Source organism: Schistocerca cancellata, chromosome 2 (genome assembly GCF_023864275.1).
Source record: "Schistocerca cancellata isolate TAMUIC-IGC-003103 chromosome 2, iqSchCanc2.1, whole genome shotgun sequence".
Classification (NCBI taxonomy): Eukaryota; Metazoa; Arthropoda; class Insecta; order Orthoptera; family Acrididae; genus Schistocerca; species Schistocerca cancellata.
The window spans coordinates 1,099,661,631-1,099,680,822 of NC_064627.1; the positions used below are offsets into that span (position 1 = coordinate 1,099,661,631).

A 19,192-nucleotide genomic window follows, 5' to 3' on the forward strand; every position below is an offset into this window, starting at 1 on the left:
ACTCGAACTTGCCTCAGCCTTTCTCTCGTCCGCGAATGCACACACGACAGTTCTTATGTCAGCCTGGAACCCATCGCAGCCGAGGGCTCAAGAAGTCTTCGGGGTTCTCGAGAGGGTGTCTGCCGTAGCACCCCTAACGAGATAGCGGCGTTTCGCGCAGTCGTTATTGCAAGTCATATCAGCAAAAGCAATCACTTTCTCAGCAGCAGGCAGTGCGAGCCCAGGGGCAGCTCTACATGAAGGTACCAATAGCCCAGGAAGGCCGCCGACCGCGGGAATTCGCGCCGCCTCCATCCCGCCAGCCTAAACGAGACTTCCAGAGCACCCTGGAAGACATCGAGGGACTGGAATAACTGGCATTCGACGTGCCACAGGGCTCGTTGGTCTAGGGGTATGATTCCTGCTTAGGGTGCAGGAGGTCCCGGGTTCAAATCCCGGACGAGCCCTAGCGTTTTGTGCAAACTGATCGCACGTCAGTGGCTGAGTCAGCGCAAAAAGCTCGCCGCCAATGTCAAATGAATTTCTTATTTGATGTGAGCAATTGACACTCTGGTCCGACGCATGAAAGCAATTACGAAGGTTTCGGGTACAGATGGTAGCAGATGCATGTTAGTAAGTCTCGCTTAAGATGATGAAAAAGTGTTTCCGCCCGGGATCGAACCGGGGACCTTCTGCGTGTTAGGCAGACGTGACAACCGCTACACCACGGAAACTGCTTGAGTGCATCTTACTTCACAGACAACTTGTAGTGATGTTGCCATCGTAACTAAAAAATTCAATAAATGTGGTACTTGCAAAACGAAGGGACATGCAGCAGATGCACACACGAAGAGGCTCACTGGAGTACAATACGACATAGGCAGGAAAATACTGTTCCCGCCCGGGATCGAACCGGGGACCTTCTGCGTGTGAAGCAGACGTGATAACCGCTACACTACGGAAACGACGGAGCCGAGGAGTCCATCCTTGTTCACTCGAACTTGCCTCAGCCTTTCTCTCGTCCGCGAATGCACACACGACAGTTCTTATGTCAGCCTGGAACCCATCGCAGCCGAGGGCTCAAGATGTCTTCGGGGTTCTCGAGAGGGTGTCTGCCGTAGCACCCCTAACGAGATAGCGGCGTTTCGCGCAGTCGTTATTGCAAGTCATATCAGCAAAAGCAATCACTTTCTCAGCAGCAGGCAGTGCGAGCCCAGGGGCAGCTCTACATGAAGGTACCAATAGCCCAGGAAGGCCGCCGACCGCGGGAATTCGCGCCGCCCCCATCCCGCCAGCCTAAACGAGACTTCCAGAGCACCCTGGAAGACATCGAGGGACTGGAATAACTGGCATTCTACGTGCCACAGGGCTCGTTGGTCTATGGGTATGATTCCTGCTTAGGGTGCAGGAGGTCCCGGGTTCAAATCCCGGACGAGCCCTAGCATTTGTGCAAACTGATCGCACGTCAGTGGCTGAGTCAGCGCAAAAAGCTCGCCGCCAATGTCAAATGAATTTCTTATTTGATGTGAGCAATTGACACTCTGGTCCGACGCATGAAGGCAATTACGAAGGTTTCGGGTACAGATGGTAGCAGACGCATGTTAGTAAGTCTTGCTTAAAGTGATGAAAAAGTGTTTCCGCCCGGGAACCTTCTGCGTGTTAGGCAGACGTGATAACCGCTACACCACGGAAACTGCTTGATTGCACCTTACTTCACAGACAACTTGTAGTGATGTTGCCATCGTAACTAAAAAATTCAATAAATGTGGTACTTGCAAAACGAAGGGACATGCAGCAGATGCACACACGACGAGGCTCACTGGAGTACAATACGACATAGGCAGGAAAATACTGTTCCCGCCCGGGATCGAACCGGGGACCTGCTGCGTGTGAAGCAGACGTGATAACCGCTACACTACGGAAACGACGGAGCCGAGGAGTCCATCCTTGTTCACTCGAAATTGCCTCAGCCTTTCTCTCGTCCGCGAATGCACACACGACAGTTCTTTTGTCAGCCTGGAACCCATCGCAGCCGAGGGCTCAAGAAGTCTTCGGGGTTCTCGAGAGGGTGTCTGCCGTAGCACCCCTAACGAGATAGCGGCGTTTCGCGCAGTCGTTATTGCAAGTCATATCAGCAAAAGCAATCACTTTCTCAGCAGCAGGCAGTGCGAGCCCAGGGGCAGCTCTACATGATGGTACCAATAGCCCAGGAAGGCCGCCGACCGCGGGAATTCGCGCCGCCCCCATCCCGCCAGCCTAAACGAGACTTCCAGAGCACCCTGGAAAACATCGAGGGACTGGAATAACTGGCATTCGACGTGCCACAGGGCTCGTTGGTCTAGGGGTATGATTCCTGCTTAGGGTGCAGGAGGTCCCGGGTTCAAATCCCGGACGAGCCCTAGCGTTTTGTGCAAACTGATCGCACGTCAGTGGCTCAGTCAGCGCAAAAAGCTCGCCTCCAATATCAAATGAATTTCTTATTTGATGTGAGCAATTGACTGTCTGATCCGACGCATGAAGGCAATTACGAATGTTTCGGGTACAGATGGTAGCAGATGCATGTTAGTAAGTCTTGCTTAAAGTGATGAAAAGGTGTTTCCGCCCGGGATCGAACCGGGGACCTTCTGCGTGTTAGGCAGACGTGATAACCGCTACACCACGGAAACCGCTTGAGTGCACATTACTTCACAGACAACTTGTAGTGATGTTGCCATCGTAACTAAAAAATTCAATAAATGTGGTACTTGCAAAACGAAGGGACATGCAGCAGATGCACACACGACGAGGCTCACTGGAGTACAATACGACATAGGCAGGAAAATACTGTTCCCGCCCGGGATCGAACCGGGGACTTTCTGCGTGTGAAGCAGATGTGATAACCGCTACACTACGGAAACGACGGAGCCGAGGAGTCCATCCTTGTTCACTCGAACTTGCCTCAGCCTTTCTCTCGTCCGCGAATGCACACACGACAGTTCTTTTGTCAGCCTGGAACCCATCGCAGCCGAGGGCTCAAGATGTCTTCGGGGTTCTCGAGAGGGTGTCTGCCGTAGCACCCCTAACGAGATAGCGGCGTTTCGCGCAGTCGTTATTGCAAGTCATATCAGCAAAAGCAATCACTTTCTCAGCAGCAGGCAGTGCGAGCCCAGGGGCAGATCTACATGAAGGTACCAATAGCCCAGGAAGGCCGCCGACCGCTGGAATTCGCGCCGCCCCCATCCCGCCAGCCTAAACGAGACTTCCAGAGCACCCTGGAAGACATCGAGGGACTGGAATAACTGGCATTCGACGTGCCACAGGGCTCGTTGGTCTAGGGGTATGATTCCTGCTTAGGCTGCAGGAGGTCCCGGGTTCAAATCCCGGACGAGCCCTAGCGTTTTGTGCAAACTGATCGCACGTCAGTGGCTCAGTCAGCGCAAAAAGCTCGCCGCCAATATCAAATGAATTTCTTATTTGATGTGAGCAATTGACAGTCTGATCCGACGCATGAAGGCAATTACGAAGGTTTCGGGTACAGATGGTAGCAGATGCATGTTAGTAAGTCTTGCTTAAAGTGATGAAAAGGTGTTTCCGCCCGGGATCGAACCGGGGACCTTCTGCGTGTTAGGCAGACGTGATAACCGCTACACCACGAAAACTGCTTGAGTGCACCTTACTTCACAGACAACTTGTAGTGATGTTGCCATCGTAACTAAAAAATTCAATAAATGTGGTACTTGCAAAACGAAGGGACATGCAGCAGATGCACACACGACGAGGCTCACTGGAGTACAATACGACATAGGCAGGAAAATACTGTTCCCGCCCGGGATCGAACCGGGGACCTTCTGCGTGTGAAGCAGACGTGATAACCGCTACACTACGGAAACGACGGAGCCGAGGAGTCCATCCTTGTTCACTCGAACTTGCCTCAGCCTTTCTCTCGTCCGCGAATGCACACACGACAGTTCTTTTGTCAGCCTGGAACCCATCGCAGCCGAGGGCTCAAGATGTCTTCGGGGTTCTCGAGAGGGTGTCTGCCGTAGCACCCCTAACGAGATAGCGGCGTTTCGCGCAGTCGTTATTGCAAGTCATATCAGCAAAAGCAATCACTTTCTCAGCAGCAGGCAGTGCGAGCCCAGGGGCAGCTCTACATGAAGGTACCAATAGCCCAGGAAGGCCGCCGACCGCTGGAATTCGCGCCGCCCCCATCCCGCCAGCCTAAACGAGACTTCCAGAGCACCCTGGAAGACATCGAGGGACTGCAATAACTGGCATTCGACGTGCCACAGGGCTCGTTGGTCTAGGGGTATGATTCCTGCTTAGGGTGCAGGAGGTCCCGGGTTCAAATCCCGGACGAGCCCTAGCGTTTTGTGCAAACTGATCGCACGTCAGTGGCTGAGTCAGCGCAAAAAGCTCGCCGCCAATGTCAAATGAATTTCTTATTTGATGTGAGCAATTGACACTCTGGTCCGACGCATGAAGGCAATTACGAAGGTTTCGGGTACAGATGGTAGCAGATGCATGTTAGTAAGTCTTGCTTAAAGTGATGAAAAAGTGTTTCCGCCCGGGATCGAACCGGGGACCTTCTGCGTGTTAGGCAGACGTGATAACCGCTACACCACGGAAACTGCTTCAGTGCACCTTACTTCACAGACAACTTGTAGTGATGTTGCCATCGTAACTAAAAAATTCAATAAATGTGGTACTTGCAAAACGAAGGGACATGCAGCAGATGCACACACGACGAGGCTCACTGGAGTACAATACGACATAGGCAGGAAAATACTGTTCCCGCCCGGGATCGAACCGGGGACCTTCTGCGTGTGAAGCAGACGTGATAACCGCTACACTACGGAAACGACGGAGCCGAGGAGTCCATCCTTGTTCACTCGAACTTGCCTCAGCCTTTCTCTCGTCCGCGAATGCACACACGACAGTTCTTTTGTCAGCCTGGAACCCATCGCAGCCGAGGGCTCAAGATGTCTTCGGGGTTCTCGAGAGGGTGTCTGCCGTAGCACCCCTAACGAGATAGCGGCGTTTCGCGCAGTCGTTATTGCAAGTCATATCAGCAAAAGCAATCACTTTCTCAGCAGCAGGCAGTGCGAGCCCAGGGGCAGCTCTACATGAAGGTACCAATAGCCCAGGAAGGCCGCCGACCGCGGGAATTCGCGCCGCCCCCATCCCGCCAGCCTAAACGAGACTTCCAGAGCACCCTGGAAGACATCGAGGGACTGGAATAACTGGCATTCTACGTGCCACAGGGCTCGTTGGTCTATGGGTATGATTCCTGCTTAGGGTGCAGGAGGTCCCGGGTTTAAATCCCGGACGAGCCCTAGCATTTGTGCAAACTGATCGCACGTCAGTGGCTGAGTCAGCGCAAAAAGCTCGCCGCCAATGTCAAATGAATTTCTTATTTGATGTGAGCAATTGACACTCTGGTCCGACGCATGAAGGCAATTACGAAGGTTTCGGGTACAGATGGTAGCAGACGCATGTTAGTAAGTCTTGCTTAAAGTGATGAAAAAGTGTTTCCGCCCGGGAACCTTCTGCGTGTTAGGCAGACGTGATAACCGCTACACCACGGAAACTGCTTGATTGCACCTTACTTCACAGACAACTTGTAGTGATGTTGCCATCGTAACTAAAAAATTCAATAAATGTGGTACTTGCAAAACGAAGAGACATGCAGCAGATGCACACACGACGAGGCTCACTGGAGTACAATACGACATAGGCAGGAAAATACTGTTCCCGCCCGGGATCGAACCGGGGACCTGCTGCGTGTGAAGCAGACGTGATAACCGCTACACTACGGAAACGACGGAGCCGAGGAGTCCATCCTTGTTCACTCGAAATTGCCTCAGCCTTTCTCTCGTCCGCGAATGCACACACGACAGTTCTTTTGTCAGCCTGGAACCCATCGCAGCCGAGGGCTCAAGAAGTCTTCGGGGTTCTCGAGAGGGTGTCTGCCGTAGCACCCCTAACGAGATAGCGGCGTTTCGCGCAGTCGTTATTGCAAGTCATATCAGCAAAAGCAATCACTTTCTCAGCAGCAGGCAGTGCGAGCCCAGGGGCAGCTCTACATGATGGTACCAATAGCCCAGGAAGGCCGCCGACCGCGGGAATTCGCGCCGCCCCCATCCCGCCAGCCTAAACGAGACTTCCAGAGCACCCTGGAAAACATCGAGGGACTGGAATAACTGGCATTCGACGTGCCACAGGGCTCGTTGGTCTAGGGGTATGATTCCTGCTTAGGGTGCAGGAGGTCCCGGGTTCAAATCCCGGACGAGCCCTAGCGTTTTGTGCAAACTGATCGCACGTCAGTGGCTCAGTCAGCGCAAAAAGCGCGCCTCCAATATCAAATGAATTTCTTATTTGATGTGAGCAATTGACAGTCTGATCCGACGCATGAAGGCAATTACGAATGTTTCGGGTACAGATGGTAGCAGATGCATGTTAGTAAGTCTTGCTTAAAGTGATGAAAAGGTGTTTCCGCCCGGGATCGAACCGGGGACCTTCTGCGTGTTAGGCAGACGTGATAACCGCTACACCACGGAAACCGCTTGAGTGCACATTACTTCACAGACAACTTGTAGTGATGTTGCCATCGTAACTAAAAAATTCAATAAATGTGGTACTTGCAAAACGAAGGGACATGCAGCAGATGCACACACGACGAGGCTCACTGGAGTACAATACGACATAGGAAGGAAAATACTGTTCCGCCCGGGATCGAACCGGGGACTTTCTGCGTGTGAAGCAGATGTGATAACCGCTACACTACGGAAACGACGGAGCCGAGGAGTCCATCCTTGTTCACTCGAACTTGCCTCAGCCTTTCTCTCGTCCGCGAATGCACACACGACAGTTCTTTTGTCAGCCTGGAACCCATCGCAGCCGAGGGCTCAAGATGTCTTCGGGGTTCTCGAGAGGGTGTCTGCCGTAGCACCCCTAACGAGATAGCGGCGTTTCGCGCAGTCGTTATTGCAAGTCATATCAGCAAAAGCAATCACTTTCTCAGCAGCAGGCAGTGCGAGCCCAGGGGCAGCTCTACATGAAGGTAACAATAGCCCAGGAAGGCCGCCGACCGCTGGAATTCGCGCCGCCCCCATCCCGCCAGCCTAAACGAGACTTCCAGAGCACCCTGGAAGACATCGAGGGACTGGAATAACTGGCATTCGACGTGCCACAGGGCTCGTTGGTCTAGGGGTATGATTCCTGCTTAGGCTGCAGGAGGTCCCGGGTTCAAATCCCGGACGAGCCCTAGCGTTTTGTGCAAACTGATCGCACGTCAGTGGCTCAGTCAGCGCAAAAAGCTCGCCGCCAATATCAAATGAATTTCTTATTTGATGTGAGCAATTGACAGTCTGATCCGACGCATGAAGGCAATTACGAAGGTTTCGGGTACAGATGGTAGCAGATGCATGTTAGTAAGTCTTGCTTAAAGTGATGAAAAGGTGTTTCCGCCCGGGATCGACCCGGGGACCTTCTGCGTGTTAGGCAGACGTGATAACCGCTACACCACGAAAACTGCTTGAGTGCACCTTACTTCACAGACAACTTGTAGTGATGTTGCCATCATAACTAAAAAATTCAATAAATGTGGTACTTGCAAAACGAAGGGACATGCAGCAGATGCACACACGACGAGGCTCACTGGAGTACAATACGACATAGGCAGGAAAATACTGTTCCCGCCCGGGATCGAACCGGGGACCTTCTGCGTGTGAAGCAGACGTGATAACCGCTACACTACGGAAACGACGGAGCCGAGGAGTCCATCCTTGTTCACTCGAACTTGCCTCAGCCTTTCTCTCGTCCGCGAATGCACACACGACAGTTCTTTTGTCAGCCTGGAACCCATCGCAGCCGAGGGCTCAAGATGTCTTCGGGGTTCTCGAGAGGGTGTCTGCCGTAGCACCCCTAACGAGATAGCGGCGTTTCGCGCAGTCGTTATTGCAAGTCATATCAGCAAAAGCAATCACTTTCTCAGCAGCAGGCAGTGCGAGCCCAGGGGCAGCTCTACATGAAGGTACCAATAGCACAGGAAGGCCGCCGACCGCTGGAATTCGCGCCGCCCCCATCCCGCCAGCCTAAACGAGACTTCCAGAGCACCCTGGAAGACATCGAGGGACTGCAATAACTGGCATTCGACGTGCCACAGGGCTCGTTGGTCTAGGGGTATGATTCCTGCTTAGGGTGCAGGAGGTCCCGGGTTCAAATCCCGGACGAGCCCTAGCGTTTTGTGCAAACTGATCGCACGTCAGTGGCTGAGTCAGCGCAAAAAGCTCGCCGCCAATGTCAAATGAATTTCTTATTTGATGTGAGCAATTGACACTCTGGTCCGACGCATGAAGGCAATTACGAAGGTTTCGGGTACAGATGGTAGCAGATGCATGTTAGTAAGTCTTGCTTAAAGTGATGAAAAAGTGTTTCCGCCCGGGATCGAACCGGGGACCTTCTGCGTGTTAGGCAGACGTGATAACCGCTACACCACGGAAACTGCTTGAGTGCACCTTACTTCACAGACAACTTGTAGTGATGTTGCCATCGTAACTAAAAAATTCAATAAATGTGGTACTTGCAAAACGAAGGGACATGCAGCAGATGCACACACGACGAGGCTCACTGGAGTACAATACGACATAGGCAGGAAAATACTGTTCCCGCCCGGGATCGAACCGGGGACCTTCTGCGTGTGAAGCAGACGTGATAACCGCTACACTACGGAAACGACGGAGCCGAGGAGTCCATCCTTGTTCACTCGAACTTGCCTCAGCCTTTCTCTCGTCCGCAAATGCACACACGACAGTTCTTTTGTCAGCCTGGAACCCATCGCAGCCGAGGGCTCAAGATGTCTTCGGGGTTCTCGAGAGGGTGTCTGCCGTAGCACCCCTAACGAGATAGCGGCGTTTCGCGCAGTCGTTATTGCAAGTCATATCAGCAAAAGCAATCACTTTCTCAGCAGCAGGCAGTGCGAGCCCAGGGGCAGCTCTACATGAAGGTACCAATAGCCCAGGAAGGCCGCCGACCGCTGGAATTCGCGCCGCCCCCATCCCGCCAGCCTAAACGAGACTTCCAGAGCACCCTGGAAGACATCGAGGGACTGCAATAACTGGCATTCGACGTGCCACAGGGCTCGTTGGTCTAGGGGTATGATTCCTGCTTAGGGTGCAGGAGGTCCCGGGTTCAAATCCCGGACGAGCCCTAGCGTTTTGTGCAAACTGATCGCACGTCAGTGGCTGAGTCAGCGCAAAAAGCTCGCCGCCAATGTCAAATGAATTTCTTATTTGATGTGAGCAATTGACACTCTGGTCCGACGCATGAAGGCAATTACGAAGGTTTCGGGTACAGATGGTAGCAGATGCATGTTAGTAAGTCTTGCTTAAAGTGATGAAAAAGTGTTTCCGCCCGGGATCGAACCGGGGACCTTCTGCGTGTTAGGCAGACGTGATAACCGCTACACCACGGAAACTGCTTGAGTGCACCTTACTTCACAGACAACTTGTAGTGATGTTGCCATCGTAACTAAAAAATTCAATAAATGTGGTACTTGCAAAACGAAGGGACATGCAGCAGATGCACACACGACGAGGCTCACTGGAGTACAATACGACATAGGCAGGAAAATACTGTTCCCGCCCGGGATCGAACCGGGGACCTTCTGCGTGTGAAGCAGACGTGATAACCGCTACACTACGGAAACGACGGAGCCGAGGAGTCCATCCTTGTTCACTCGAACTTGCCTCAGCCTTTCTCTCGTCCGCAAATGCACACACGACAGTTCTTTTGTCAGCCTGGAACCCATCGCAGCCGAGGGCTCAAGATGTCTTCGGGGTTCTCGAGAGGGTGTCTGCCGTAGCACCCCTAACGAGATAGCGGCGTTTCGCGCAGTCGTTATTGCAAGTCATATCAGCAAAAGCAATCACTTTCTCAGCAGCAGGCAGTGCGAGCCCAGGGGCAGCTCTACATGAAGGTACCAATAGCCCAGGAAGGCCGCCGACCGCTGGAATTCGCGCCGCCCCCATCCCGCCAGCCTAAACGAGACTTCCAGAGCACCCTGGAAGACATCGAGGGACTGCAATAACTGGCATTCGACGTGCCACAGGGCTCGTTGGTCTAGGGGTATGATTCCTGCTTAGGCTGCAGGAGGTCCCGGGTTCAAATCCCGGACGAGCCCTAGCGTTTTGTGCAAACTGATCGCACGTCAGTGGCTGAGTCAGCGCAAAAAGCTCGCCGGCAATATCAAATGAATTTCTTATTTGATGTGAGCAATTGACACTCTGGTCCGACGCATGAAGGCAATTACGAAGGTTTCGGGTACAGATGGTAGCAGATGCATGTTAGTAAGTCTTGCTTAAAGTGATGAAAAGGTGTTTCCGCCCGGTATCGAACCGGGGACCTTCTGTGTGTTAGGCAGACGTGATAACCGCTACACCACGAAAACTGCTTGAGTGCACATTACTTCACAGACAACTTGTAGTGATGTTGCCATCGTAACTAAAAAATTCAATAAATGTGGTACTTGCAAAACGAAGGGACATGCAGCAGATGCACACACGACGAGGCTCACTGGAGTACAATACGACATAGGCAGGAAAATACTGTTCCCGCACGGGATAGAACCGGGGACCTTCTGCGTGTGAAGCAGACGTGATAACCGCTACACTATGGAAACGACGGAGCCGAGGAGTCCATCCTTGTTCACTCGAACTTGCCTCAGCCTTTCTCTCGTCCACGAATGCACACACGACAGTTCTTTTGTCAGCCTGGAACCCATCGCAGCCGAGGGCTCAAGATGTCTTCGGGGTTCTCGAGAGGGTGTCTGCCGTAGCACTCCTAACGAGATAGCGGCGTTTCGCGCAGTCGTTATTGCAAGTCATATCAGCAAAAGCAATCACTTTCTCAGCAGCAGGCAGTGCGAGCCCAGGGGCAGCTCTACATGAAGGTACCAATAGCCCAGGAAGGCCGCCGACCGCTGGAATTCGCGCCGCCCCCATCCCGCCAGCCTAAACGAGACTTCCAGAGCACCCTGGAAGACATCGAGGGACTGGAATAACTGGCATTCGACGTGCCACAGGGCTCCTTGGTCTAGGGGTATGATTCCTGCTTAGGGTGCAGGAGGTCCCGGGTTCAAATCCCGGACGAGCACTAGCGTTTTGTGCAAACTGATCGCACGTCAGTGGCTGAGTCAGCGCAAAAAGCTCGCCGCCAATGTCAAATGAATTTCTTATTTGATGTGAGCAATTGACACTCTGGTCCGACGCATGAAGGCAATTACGAAGGTTTCGGGTACAGAAGGTAGCAGATGCATGTTAGTAAGTCTTGCTTAAAGTGATGAAAAAGTGTTTCCGCCCGGGATCGAACCGGGGACCTTCTGCGTGTTAGGCAGACGTGATAACCGCTACACCACGGAAACTGCTTGAGTGCACATTACTTCACAGACAACTTGTAGTGATGTTGCCATCGTAACTAAAAAATTCAATAAATGTGGTACTTGCAAAACGAAGGGACATGCAGCAGATACACACGACGAGGCTCACTGGAGTACAATACGACATAGGCAGGAAAATACTGTTCCCGCCCGGGATCGAACCGGGGACCTTCTGCGTGTGCAGCAGACGTGATAACCGCTACACTACGGAAACGACGGAGCCGAGGAGTCCATCCTTGTTCACTCGAACTTGCCTCAGCCTTTCTCTCGTCCGCGAATGCACACACGACAGTTCTTTTGTCAGCCTGGAACACATCGCAGCCGAGGGCTCAAGATGTCTTCGGGGTTCTCGAGAGGGTGTCTGCCGTAGCACCCCTAACGAGATAGCGGCGTGTCGCGCAGTCGTTATTGCAAGTCATATCAGCAAAAACAATCACTTTCTCAGCAGCAGGCAGTGCGAGCCCAGGGGCAGCTCTACATGAAGGTACCAATAGCCCAGGAAGGCCGCCGACCGCTGGAATTCGCGCCGCCCCCATCCCGCCAGCCTAAACGAGACTTCCAGAGCACCCTGGAAGACATCGAGGGACTGCATAAACTGGCATTCGACGTGCCACAGGGCTCGTTGGTCTAGGGGTATGATTCCTGCTTAGGGTGCAGGAGGTCCCGGGTTCAAATCCCGGACGAGCACTAGCGTTTTGTGCAAACTGATCGCACGTCAGTGGCTCAGTCAGCGCAAAAAGCTCGCCGCCAATGTCAAATGAATTTCTTATTTGATGTGAGCAATTGACACTCTGGTCCGACGCATGAAGGCAATTACGAAGGTTTCGGGTACAGAAGGTAGCAGATGCATGTTAGTAAGTCTTGCTTAAAGTGATGAAAAAGTGTTTCCGCCCGGGATCGAACCGGGGACCTTCTGCGTGTTAGGCAGACGTGATAACCGCTACACCACGGAAACTGCTTGAGTGCACATTACTTCACAGACAACTTGTAGTTATGTTGCCATCGTAACTAAAAAATTCAATAAATGTGGTACTTGCAAAACGAAGGGACATGCAGCAGATACACACGACGAGGCTCACTGGAGTACAATACGACATAGGCAGGAAAATACTGTTCCCGCCCGGGATCGAACCGGGGACCTTCTGCGTGTGCAGCAGACGTGATAACCGCTACACTACGGAAACGACGGAGCCGAGGAGTCCATCCTTGTTCACTCGAACTTGCCTCAGCCTTTCTCTCGTCCGCGAATGCACACACGACAGTTCTTTTGTCAGCCTGGAACACATCGCAGCCGAGGGCTCAAGATGTCTTCGGGGTTCTCGAGAGGGTGTCTGCCGTAGCACCCCTAACGAGATAGCGGCGTGTCGCGCAGTCTTTATTGCAAGTCATATCAGCAAAAACAATCACTTTCTCAGCAGCAGGCAGTGCGAGCCCAGGGGCAGCTCTACATGAAGGTACCAATAGCCCAGGAAGGCCGCCGACCGCGGGAATTCGCGCCGCCCCCATCCCGCCAGCCTAAACGAGACTTCCAGATCACCCTGGAAGACATCGAGGGACTGGAATAACTGGCATTCGACGTGCCACAGGGCTCGTTGGTCTAGGGGTATGATTCCTGCTTAGGGTGCAGGAGGTCCCGTGTTCAAATCCCGGACGAGCCCTAGCGTTTTGTGCAAACTGATCGCACGTCAGTGGCTGAGTCAGCGCAATAAGCTCGCCGCCAATGTCAAATGAATTTCTTATTTGATGTGAGCAATTGACACTCTGGTCCGACGCATGAAGGCAATTACGAAGGTTTCGGGTACAGATGGTAGCAGATGCATGTTAGTAAGTCTTGCTTAAAGTGATGAAAAAGTGTTTCCGCCCGGGATCGAACCGGGGACCTTCTGCGTGTTAGGCAGACGTGATAACCGCTACACCACGGAAACTGCTTGAGTGCACCTTACTTCACAGACAACTTGTAGTGATGTTGCCATCGTAACTAAAAAATTCAATAAATGTGGTACTTGCAAAACGAAGGGACATGCAGCAGATGCACACACGACGAGGCTCACTGGAGTACAATACGACATAGGCAGGAAAATACTGTTCCCGCACGGGATCGAACCGGGGACCTTCTGCGTGTGAAGTAGACGTGATAACCGCTACACTACGGAAACGACGGAGCCGAGGAGTCCATCCTTGTTCACTCGAACTTGCCTCAGCCTTTCTCTCGTCCACGAATGCACACACGACAGTTCTTTTGTCAGCCTGGAACCCATCGCAGCCGAGGGCTCAAGATGTCTTCGGGGTTCTCGAGAGGGTGTCTGCCGTAGCACCCCTAACGAGATAGCGGCGTTTCGCGCAGTCGTTATTGCAAGTCATATCAGCAAAAGCAATCACTTTCTCAGCAGCAGGCAGTGCGAGCCCAGGGGCAGCTCTACATGAAGGTACCAATAGCCCAGGAAGGCCGCCGACCGCTGGAATTCGCGCCGCCCCCATCCCGCCAGCCTAAACGAGACTTCCAGAGCACCCTGGAAGACATCGAGGGACTGGAATAACTGGCATTCGACGTGCCACAGGGCTCGTTGGTCTAGGGGTATGATTCCTGCTTAGGGTGCAGGAGGTCCCGGGTTCAAATCCCGGACGAGCCCTAGCGTTTTGTGCAAACTGATCGCACGTCAGTGGCTGAGTCAGCGCAAAAAGCTCGCCGCCAATGTCAAATGAATTTCTTATTTGATGTGAGCAATTGACACTCTGGTCCGACGCATGAAGGCAATTACGAAGGTTTCGGGTACAGATGGTAGCAGATGCATGTTAGTAAGTCTTGCTTAAAGTGATGAAAAAGTGTTTCCGCCCGGGATCGAACCGGGGACCTTCTGCGTGTTAGGCAGACGTGATAACCGCTACACCACGAAAACTGCTTGAGTGCACATTACTTCACAGACAACTTGTAGTGATGTTGCCATCGTAACTAAGAAATTCAATAAATGTGGTACTTGCAAAACGAAGGGACATGCAGCAGATGCACACACGACGAGGCTCACTGGAGTACAATACGACATAGGCAGGAAAATACTGTTCCCGCCCGGGATCGAACCGGGGACCTTCTGCGTGTGAAGCAGACGTGATAACCGCTACACTACGGAAACGACGGAACCGAGGAGTCCATCCTTGTTCACTCGAACTTGCCTCAGCCTTTCTCTCGTCCGCGAATGCACACACGACAGTTCTTTTGTCAGCCTGGAACCCATCGCAGCCGAGGGCTCAAGATGTCTTCGGGGTTCTCGAGAGGGTGTCTGCCGTAGCACCCCTAACGAGATAGCGGCGTTTCGCGCAGTCGTTATTGCAAGTCATATCAGCAAAAGCAATCACTTTCTCAGCAGCAGGCAGTGCGAGCCCAGGGGCAGCTCTACATGAAGGTACCAATAGCCCAGGAAGGCCGCCGACCGCTGGAATTCGCGCCGCCCCCATCCCGCCAGCCTAAACGAGACTTCCAGAGCACCCTGGAAGACATCGAGGGACTGCAATAACTGGCATTAGACGTGCCACAGGGCTCGTTGGTCTAGGGGTATGATTCCTGCTTAGGGTGCAGGAGGTCCCGGGTTCAAATCCCGGACGAGCCCTAGCGTTTTGTGCAAACTGATCGCACGTCAGTGGCTGAGTCAGCGCAAAAAGCTCGCCGCCAATGTCAAATGAATTTCTTATTTGATGTGAGCAATTGACACTCTGGTCCGACGCATGAAGGCAATTACGAAGGTTTCGGGTACAGAAGGTAGCAGATGCATGTTAGTAAGTCTTGCTTAAAGTGATGAAAAAGTGTTTCCGCCCGGGATCGAACCGGGGACCTTCTGCGTGTTAGGCAGACGTGATAACCGCTACACCACGGAAACTGCTTGAGTGCACCTTACTTCACAGACAACTTGTAGTAATGTTGCCATCGTAACTAAAAAATTCAATAAATGTGGTACTTGCAAAACGAAGGGACATGCAGCAGATGCACACACGACGAGGCTCACTGGAGTACAATACGACATAGGCAGGAAAATACTGTTCCCGCACGGGATCGAACCGGGGACCTTCTGCGTGTGAAGTAGACGTGATAACCGCTACACTATGGAAACGACGGAGCCGAGGAGTCCATCCTTGTTCACTCGAACTTGCCTCAGCCTTTCTCTCGTCCACGAATGCACACACGACAGTTCTTTTGTCAGCCTGGAACCCATCGCAGCCGAGGGCTCAAGATGTCTTCGGGGTTCTCGAGAGGGTGTCTGCCGTAGCACCCCTAACGAGATAGCGGCGTTTCGCGCAGTCGTTATTGCAAGTCATATCAGCAAAAGCAATCACTTTCTCAGCAGCAGGCAGTGCGAGCCCAGGGGCAGCTCTACATGAAGGTACCAATAGCCCAGGAAGGCCGCCGACCGCTGGAATTCGCGCCGCCCCCATCCCGCCAGCCTAAACGAGACTTCCAGAGCACCCTGGAAGACATCGAGGGACTGGAATAACTGGCATTCGACGTGCCACAGGGCTCGTTGGTCTAGGGGTATGATTCCTGCTTAGGGTGCAGGAGGTCCCGGGTTCAAATCCCGGACGAGCCCTAGCGTTTTGTGCAAACTGATCGCACGTCAGTGGCTGAGTCAGCGCAAAAAGCTCGCCGCCAATGTCAAATGAATTTCTAATTTGATGTGAGCAATTGACACTCTGGTCCGACGCATGAAGGCAATTACGAAGGTTTCGGGTACAGATGGTAGCAGATGCATGTTAGTAAGTCTTGCTTAAAGTGATGAAAAAGTGTTTCCGCCCGGGATCGAACCGGGGACCTTCTGCGTGTTAGGCAGATGTGATAACCGCTACACCACGAAAACTGCTTGAGTGCACATTACTTCACAGACAACTTGTAGTGATGTTGCCATCGTAACTAAAAAATTCAATAAATGTGGTACTTGCAAAACGAAGGGACATGCAGCAGATGCACACACGACGAGGCTCACTGGAGTACAATACGACATAGGCAGGAAAATACTGTTCCCGCCCGGGATCGAACCGGGGACCTTCTGCGTGTGAAGCAGACGTGATAACCGCTACACTACGGAAACGACGGAACCGAGGAGTCCATCCTTGTTCACTCGAACTTGCCTCAGCCTTTCTCTCGTCCGCGAATGCACACACGACAGTTCTTTTGTCAGCCTGGAACCCATCGCAGCCGAGGGCTCAAGATGTCTTCGGGGTTCTCGAGAGGGTGTCTGCCGTAGCACCCCTAACGAGATAGCGGCGTTTCGCGCAGTCGTTATTGCAAGTCATATCAGCAAAAGCAATCACTTTCTCAGCAGCAGGCAGTGCGAGCCCAGGGGCAGCTCTACATGAAGGTACCAATAGCCCAGGAAGGCCGCCGACCGCTGGAATTCGCGCCGCCCCCATCCCGCCAGCCTAAACGAGACTTCCAGAGCACCCTGGAAGACATCGAGGGACTGCAATAACTGGCATTAGACGTGCCACAGGGCTCGTTGGTCTAGGGGTATGATTCCTGCTTAGGGTGCAGGAGGTCCCGGGTTCAAATCCCGGACGAGCCCTAGCGTTTTGTGCAAACTGATCGCACGTCAGTGGCTGAGTCAGCGCAAAAAGCTCGCCGCCAATATCAAATGAATTTCTTATTTGATGTGAGCAATTGACAGTCTGGTCTGACGCATGAAGGCAATTACGAAGGTTTCGGGTACAGATGGTAGCAGATGCATGTTAGTAAGTCTTGCTTAAAGTGATGAAAAGGTGTTTCCGCCTGGGATCGAACCGGGGACCTTCTGCGTGTTAGGCAGACGTGATAACCGCTACACCACGAAAACTGCTTGAGTGCACATTACTTCACAGACAACTTGTAGTGATGTTGCCATCGTAACTAAAAAATTCAATAAATGTGGTACTTGCAAAACGAAGGGACATGCAGCAGATGCACACACGACGAGGCTCACTGGAGTACAATACGACATAGGCAGGAAAATACTGTTCCCGCCGGGGATCGAACCGGGGACCTTCTGCGTGTGAAGCAGACGTGATAACCGCTACACTACGGAAACGACGGAGCCGAGGAGTCCATCCTTGTTCACTCGAACTTGCCTCAGCCTTTCTCTCGTCCGCGAATGCACACACGACAGTTCTTTTGTCAGCCTGGAACCCATCGCAGCCGAGGGCTCAAGATGTCTTCGGGGTTCTCGAGAGGGTGTCTGCCGTAGCACCCCTAACGAGATAGCGGCGTTTCGCGCAGTCGTTATTGCAAGTCATATCAGCAAAAGCAATCACTTTCTCAGCAGCAGGCAGTGCGAGCCCAGGGGCAGCTCTACATGAAGGTACCAATAGCCCAGGAAGGCCGCCGACCGCTGGAATTCGCGCCGCCCCCATCCCGCCAGCCTAAACGAGACTTCCAGAGCACCCTGGAAGACATCGAGGGACTGGAATAACTGGCATTCGACGTGCCACAGGGCTCGTTGGTCTAGGGGTATGATTCCTGCTTAGGGTGCAGGAGGTCCCGGGTTCAAATCCCGGACGAGCACTAGCGTTTTGTGCAAACTGATCGCACGTCAGTGGCTGAGTCAGCGCAAAAAGCTCGCCGCCAATGTCAAATGAATTTCTTATTTGATGTGAGCAATTGACACTCTGGTCCGACGCATGAAGGCAATTACGAAGGTTTCGGGTACAGAAGGTAGCAGATGCATGTTAGTAAGTCTTGCTTAAAGTGATGAAAAAGTGTTTCCGCCCGGGATCGAACCGGGGACCTTCTGCGTGTTAGGCAGACGTGATAACCGCTACACCACGGAAACTGCTTGAGTGCACATTACTTCACAGACAACTTGTAGTGATGTTGCCATCGTAACTAAAAAATTCAATAAATGTGGTACTTGCAAAACGAAGGGACATGCAGCAGATACACACGACGAGGCTCACTGGAGTACAATACGACATAGGCAGGAAAATACTGTTCCCGCCCGGGATCGAACCGGGGACCTTCTGCGTGTGCAGCAGACGTGATAACCGCTACACTACGGAAACGACGGAGCCGAGGAGTCCATCCTTGTTCACTCGAACTTGCCTCAGCCTTTCTCTCGTCCGCGAATGCACACACGACAGTTCTTTTGTCAGCCTGGAACCCATCGCAGCCGAGGGCTCAAGATGTCTTCGGGGTTCTCGAGAGGGTGTCTGCCGTAGCACCCCTAACGAGATAGCGGCGTTTCGCGCAGTCGTTATTGCAAGTCATATCAGCAAAAGCAATCACTTTCTCAGCAGCAGGCAGTGCGAGCCCAGGGGCAGCTCTACATGAAGGTACCAATAGCCCAGGAAGGCCGCCGACCGCTGGAATTCGCGCCGCCCCCATCCCGCCAGCCTAAACGAGACTTCCAGAGCACCCTGGAAGACATCGAGGGACTGCAATAACTGGCATTCGACGTGCCACAGGGCTCGTTGGTCTAGGGGTATGATTCCTGCTTAGGGTGCAGGAGGTCCCGGGTTCAAATCCCGGACGAGCACTAGCGTTTTGTGCAAACTGATCGCACGTCAGTGGCTGAGTCAGCGCAAAAAGCTCGCCGCCAAAGTCAAATGAATTTCTTATTTGATGTGAGCAATTGACACTCTGGTCCGACGCATGAAGGCAATTACGAAGGTTTCGGGTACAGAAGGTAGCAGATGCATGTTAGTAAGTCTTGCTTAAAGTGATGAAAAAGTGTTTCCGCCCGGGATCGAACCGGGGACCTTCTGCGTGTTAGGCAGACGTGATAACCGCTACACCACGGAAACTGCTTGAGTGCACATTACTTCACAGACAACTTGTAGTGATGT

The 19,192-nt window shown here is 52.7% G+C and overlaps 55 non-coding genes across 55 annotated transcripts; 19 read left to right on the plus strand and 36 right to left on the minus strand.

Annotated features, from left to right (window-relative positions):
- The first annotated feature begins 374 nt into the window (after nt 1–374).
- Nucleotides 375–446, plus strand: Trnap-agg (transfer RNA proline (anticodon AGG)). The gene has a single exon. It is a non-coding gene; the product is annotated as a tRNA-Pro (tRNA).
- A 194-nt stretch (nt 447–640) lies between these two features.
- On the minus strand, nt 641–713 carry Trnav-aac (transfer RNA valine (anticodon AAC)). Its single transcript has one exon. It is a non-coding gene; the product is annotated as a tRNA-Val (tRNA).
- A 158-nt stretch (nt 714–871) lies between these two features.
- On the minus strand, nt 872–944 carry Trnav-cac (transfer RNA valine (anticodon CAC)). The gene has a single exon. It is a non-coding gene; the product is annotated as a tRNA-Val (tRNA).
- Nucleotides 945–1,346: 402 nt separating this feature from the next.
- Nucleotides 1,347–1,418, plus strand: Trnap-agg (transfer RNA proline (anticodon AGG)). The gene has a single exon. It is a non-coding gene; the product is annotated as a tRNA-Pro (tRNA).
- A 413-nt stretch (nt 1,419–1,831) lies between these two features.
- Trnav-cac (transfer RNA valine (anticodon CAC)) lies at nt 1,832–1,904 on the minus strand. Its single transcript has one exon. It is a non-coding gene; the product is annotated as a tRNA-Val (tRNA).
- Nucleotides 1,905–2,306: 402 nt separating this feature from the next.
- Nucleotides 2,307–2,378, plus strand: Trnap-agg (transfer RNA proline (anticodon AGG)). Its single transcript has one exon. It is a non-coding gene; the product is annotated as a tRNA-Pro (tRNA).
- A 194-nt stretch (nt 2,379–2,572) lies between these two features.
- Trnav-aac (transfer RNA valine (anticodon AAC)) lies at nt 2,573–2,645 on the minus strand. Its single transcript has one exon. It is a non-coding gene; the product is annotated as a tRNA-Val (tRNA).
- A 158-nt stretch (nt 2,646–2,803) lies between these two features.
- Nucleotides 2,804–2,876, minus strand: Trnav-cac (transfer RNA valine (anticodon CAC)). Its single transcript has one exon. It is a non-coding gene; the product is annotated as a tRNA-Val (tRNA).
- A 402-nt stretch (nt 2,877–3,278) lies between these two features.
- Nucleotides 3,279–3,350, plus strand: Trnap-agg (transfer RNA proline (anticodon AGG)). The gene has a single exon. It is a non-coding gene; the product is annotated as a tRNA-Pro (tRNA).
- Nucleotides 3,351–3,544: 194 nt separating this feature from the next.
- Nucleotides 3,545–3,617, minus strand: Trnav-aac (transfer RNA valine (anticodon AAC)). Its single transcript has one exon. It is a non-coding gene; the product is annotated as a tRNA-Val (tRNA).
- Nucleotides 3,618–3,775: 158 nt separating this feature from the next.
- On the minus strand, nt 3,776–3,848 carry Trnav-cac (transfer RNA valine (anticodon CAC)). The gene has a single exon. It is a non-coding gene; the product is annotated as a tRNA-Val (tRNA).
- Nucleotides 3,849–4,250: 402 nt separating this feature from the next.
- On the plus strand, nt 4,251–4,322 carry Trnap-agg (transfer RNA proline (anticodon AGG)). The gene has a single exon. It is a non-coding gene; the product is annotated as a tRNA-Pro (tRNA).
- A 194-nt stretch (nt 4,323–4,516) lies between these two features.
- Trnav-aac (transfer RNA valine (anticodon AAC)) lies at nt 4,517–4,589 on the minus strand. The gene has a single exon. It is a non-coding gene; the product is annotated as a tRNA-Val (tRNA).
- Nucleotides 4,590–4,747: 158 nt separating this feature from the next.
- Trnav-cac (transfer RNA valine (anticodon CAC)) lies at nt 4,748–4,820 on the minus strand. The gene has a single exon. It is a non-coding gene; the product is annotated as a tRNA-Val (tRNA).
- Nucleotides 4,821–5,222: 402 nt separating this feature from the next.
- On the plus strand, nt 5,223–5,294 carry Trnap-agg (transfer RNA proline (anticodon AGG)). The gene has a single exon. It is a non-coding gene; the product is annotated as a tRNA-Pro (tRNA).
- A 413-nt stretch (nt 5,295–5,707) lies between these two features.
- Trnav-cac (transfer RNA valine (anticodon CAC)) lies at nt 5,708–5,780 on the minus strand. The gene has a single exon. It is a non-coding gene; the product is annotated as a tRNA-Val (tRNA).
- Nucleotides 5,781–6,182: 402 nt separating this feature from the next.
- On the plus strand, nt 6,183–6,254 carry Trnap-agg (transfer RNA proline (anticodon AGG)). The gene has a single exon. It is a non-coding gene; the product is annotated as a tRNA-Pro (tRNA).
- A 194-nt stretch (nt 6,255–6,448) lies between these two features.
- Trnav-aac (transfer RNA valine (anticodon AAC)) lies at nt 6,449–6,521 on the minus strand. Its single transcript has one exon. It is a non-coding gene; the product is annotated as a tRNA-Val (tRNA).
- Nucleotides 6,522–6,678: 157 nt separating this feature from the next.
- Nucleotides 6,679–6,750, minus strand: Trnav-cac (transfer RNA valine (anticodon CAC)). Its single transcript has one exon. It is a non-coding gene; the product is annotated as a tRNA-Val (tRNA).
- Nucleotides 6,751–7,153: 403 nt separating this feature from the next.
- On the plus strand, nt 7,154–7,225 carry Trnap-agg (transfer RNA proline (anticodon AGG)). The gene has a single exon. It is a non-coding gene; the product is annotated as a tRNA-Pro (tRNA).
- Nucleotides 7,226–7,419: 194 nt separating this feature from the next.
- Trnav-aac (transfer RNA valine (anticodon AAC)) lies at nt 7,420–7,492 on the minus strand. The gene has a single exon. It is a non-coding gene; the product is annotated as a tRNA-Val (tRNA).
- A 158-nt stretch (nt 7,493–7,650) lies between these two features.
- On the minus strand, nt 7,651–7,723 carry Trnav-cac (transfer RNA valine (anticodon CAC)). Its single transcript has one exon. It is a non-coding gene; the product is annotated as a tRNA-Val (tRNA).
- A 402-nt stretch (nt 7,724–8,125) lies between these two features.
- On the plus strand, nt 8,126–8,197 carry Trnap-agg (transfer RNA proline (anticodon AGG)). The gene has a single exon. It is a non-coding gene; the product is annotated as a tRNA-Pro (tRNA).
- A 194-nt stretch (nt 8,198–8,391) lies between these two features.
- Trnav-aac (transfer RNA valine (anticodon AAC)) lies at nt 8,392–8,464 on the minus strand. The gene has a single exon. It is a non-coding gene; the product is annotated as a tRNA-Val (tRNA).
- A 158-nt stretch (nt 8,465–8,622) lies between these two features.
- Trnav-cac (transfer RNA valine (anticodon CAC)) lies at nt 8,623–8,695 on the minus strand. Its single transcript has one exon. It is a non-coding gene; the product is annotated as a tRNA-Val (tRNA).
- Nucleotides 8,696–9,097: 402 nt separating this feature from the next.
- Trnap-agg (transfer RNA proline (anticodon AGG)) lies at nt 9,098–9,169 on the plus strand. Its single transcript has one exon. It is a non-coding gene; the product is annotated as a tRNA-Pro (tRNA).
- A 194-nt stretch (nt 9,170–9,363) lies between these two features.
- Nucleotides 9,364–9,436, minus strand: Trnav-aac (transfer RNA valine (anticodon AAC)). The gene has a single exon. It is a non-coding gene; the product is annotated as a tRNA-Val (tRNA).
- A 158-nt stretch (nt 9,437–9,594) lies between these two features.
- On the minus strand, nt 9,595–9,667 carry Trnav-cac (transfer RNA valine (anticodon CAC)). The gene has a single exon. It is a non-coding gene; the product is annotated as a tRNA-Val (tRNA).
- A 402-nt stretch (nt 9,668–10,069) lies between these two features.
- Nucleotides 10,070–10,141, plus strand: Trnap-agg (transfer RNA proline (anticodon AGG)). Its single transcript has one exon. It is a non-coding gene; the product is annotated as a tRNA-Pro (tRNA).
- Nucleotides 10,142–10,335: 194 nt separating this feature from the next.
- Nucleotides 10,336–10,408, minus strand: Trnav-aac (transfer RNA valine (anticodon AAC)). The gene has a single exon. It is a non-coding gene; the product is annotated as a tRNA-Val (tRNA).
- An 899-nt stretch (nt 10,409–11,307) lies between these two features.
- Nucleotides 11,308–11,380, minus strand: Trnav-aac (transfer RNA valine (anticodon AAC)). Its single transcript has one exon. It is a non-coding gene; the product is annotated as a tRNA-Val (tRNA).
- A 156-nt stretch (nt 11,381–11,536) lies between these two features.
- On the minus strand, nt 11,537–11,609 carry Trnav-cac (transfer RNA valine (anticodon CAC)). The gene has a single exon. It is a non-coding gene; the product is annotated as a tRNA-Val (tRNA).
- A 402-nt stretch (nt 11,610–12,011) lies between these two features.
- Trnap-agg (transfer RNA proline (anticodon AGG)) lies at nt 12,012–12,084 on the plus strand. Its single transcript has one exon. It is a non-coding gene; the product is annotated as a tRNA-Pro (tRNA).
- Nucleotides 12,085–12,277: 193 nt separating this feature from the next.
- On the minus strand, nt 12,278–12,350 carry Trnav-aac (transfer RNA valine (anticodon AAC)). Its single transcript has one exon. It is a non-coding gene; the product is annotated as a tRNA-Val (tRNA).
- Nucleotides 12,351–12,506: 156 nt separating this feature from the next.
- Nucleotides 12,507–12,579, minus strand: Trnav-cac (transfer RNA valine (anticodon CAC)). The gene has a single exon. It is a non-coding gene; the product is annotated as a tRNA-Val (tRNA).
- A 402-nt stretch (nt 12,580–12,981) lies between these two features.
- On the plus strand, nt 12,982–13,053 carry Trnap-agg (transfer RNA proline (anticodon AGG)). Its single transcript has one exon. It is a non-coding gene; the product is annotated as a tRNA-Pro (tRNA).
- Nucleotides 13,054–13,247: 194 nt separating this feature from the next.
- On the minus strand, nt 13,248–13,320 carry Trnav-aac (transfer RNA valine (anticodon AAC)). Its single transcript has one exon. It is a non-coding gene; the product is annotated as a tRNA-Val (tRNA).
- A 158-nt stretch (nt 13,321–13,478) lies between these two features.
- Nucleotides 13,479–13,551, minus strand: Trnav-cac (transfer RNA valine (anticodon CAC)). Its single transcript has one exon. It is a non-coding gene; the product is annotated as a tRNA-Val (tRNA).
- Nucleotides 13,552–13,953: 402 nt separating this feature from the next.
- Nucleotides 13,954–14,025, plus strand: Trnap-agg (transfer RNA proline (anticodon AGG)). The gene has a single exon. It is a non-coding gene; the product is annotated as a tRNA-Pro (tRNA).
- A 194-nt stretch (nt 14,026–14,219) lies between these two features.
- Trnav-aac (transfer RNA valine (anticodon AAC)) lies at nt 14,220–14,292 on the minus strand. The gene has a single exon. It is a non-coding gene; the product is annotated as a tRNA-Val (tRNA).
- Nucleotides 14,293–14,450: 158 nt separating this feature from the next.
- Nucleotides 14,451–14,523, minus strand: Trnav-cac (transfer RNA valine (anticodon CAC)). Its single transcript has one exon. It is a non-coding gene; the product is annotated as a tRNA-Val (tRNA).
- Nucleotides 14,524–14,925: 402 nt separating this feature from the next.
- Nucleotides 14,926–14,997, plus strand: Trnap-agg (transfer RNA proline (anticodon AGG)). Its single transcript has one exon. It is a non-coding gene; the product is annotated as a tRNA-Pro (tRNA).
- A 194-nt stretch (nt 14,998–15,191) lies between these two features.
- On the minus strand, nt 15,192–15,264 carry Trnav-aac (transfer RNA valine (anticodon AAC)). Its single transcript has one exon. It is a non-coding gene; the product is annotated as a tRNA-Val (tRNA).
- Nucleotides 15,265–15,422: 158 nt separating this feature from the next.
- Nucleotides 15,423–15,495, minus strand: Trnav-cac (transfer RNA valine (anticodon CAC)). The gene has a single exon. It is a non-coding gene; the product is annotated as a tRNA-Val (tRNA).
- A 402-nt stretch (nt 15,496–15,897) lies between these two features.
- On the plus strand, nt 15,898–15,969 carry Trnap-agg (transfer RNA proline (anticodon AGG)). Its single transcript has one exon. It is a non-coding gene; the product is annotated as a tRNA-Pro (tRNA).
- Nucleotides 15,970–16,163: 194 nt separating this feature from the next.
- Trnav-aac (transfer RNA valine (anticodon AAC)) lies at nt 16,164–16,236 on the minus strand. The gene has a single exon. It is a non-coding gene; the product is annotated as a tRNA-Val (tRNA).
- Nucleotides 16,237–16,394: 158 nt separating this feature from the next.
- Trnav-cac (transfer RNA valine (anticodon CAC)) lies at nt 16,395–16,467 on the minus strand. Its single transcript has one exon. It is a non-coding gene; the product is annotated as a tRNA-Val (tRNA).
- A 402-nt stretch (nt 16,468–16,869) lies between these two features.
- Nucleotides 16,870–16,941, plus strand: Trnap-agg (transfer RNA proline (anticodon AGG)). Its single transcript has one exon. It is a non-coding gene; the product is annotated as a tRNA-Pro (tRNA).
- A 194-nt stretch (nt 16,942–17,135) lies between these two features.
- Nucleotides 17,136–17,208, minus strand: Trnav-aac (transfer RNA valine (anticodon AAC)). The gene has a single exon. It is a non-coding gene; the product is annotated as a tRNA-Val (tRNA).
- Nucleotides 17,209–17,366: 158 nt separating this feature from the next.
- On the minus strand, nt 17,367–17,439 carry Trnav-cac (transfer RNA valine (anticodon CAC)). The gene has a single exon. It is a non-coding gene; the product is annotated as a tRNA-Val (tRNA).
- Nucleotides 17,440–17,841: 402 nt separating this feature from the next.
- Nucleotides 17,842–17,914, plus strand: Trnap-agg (transfer RNA proline (anticodon AGG)). Its single transcript has one exon. It is a non-coding gene; the product is annotated as a tRNA-Pro (tRNA).
- Nucleotides 17,915–18,107: 193 nt separating this feature from the next.
- Trnav-aac (transfer RNA valine (anticodon AAC)) lies at nt 18,108–18,180 on the minus strand. Its single transcript has one exon. It is a non-coding gene; the product is annotated as a tRNA-Val (tRNA).
- Nucleotides 18,181–18,336: 156 nt separating this feature from the next.
- On the minus strand, nt 18,337–18,409 carry Trnav-cac (transfer RNA valine (anticodon CAC)). Its single transcript has one exon. It is a non-coding gene; the product is annotated as a tRNA-Val (tRNA).
- Nucleotides 18,410–18,811: 402 nt separating this feature from the next.
- On the plus strand, nt 18,812–18,884 carry Trnap-agg (transfer RNA proline (anticodon AGG)). Its single transcript has one exon. It is a non-coding gene; the product is annotated as a tRNA-Pro (tRNA).
- Nucleotides 18,885–19,077: 193 nt separating this feature from the next.
- On the minus strand, nt 19,078–19,150 carry Trnav-aac (transfer RNA valine (anticodon AAC)). The gene has a single exon. It is a non-coding gene; the product is annotated as a tRNA-Val (tRNA).
- Nucleotides 19,151–19,192: the final 42 nt, after the last annotated feature.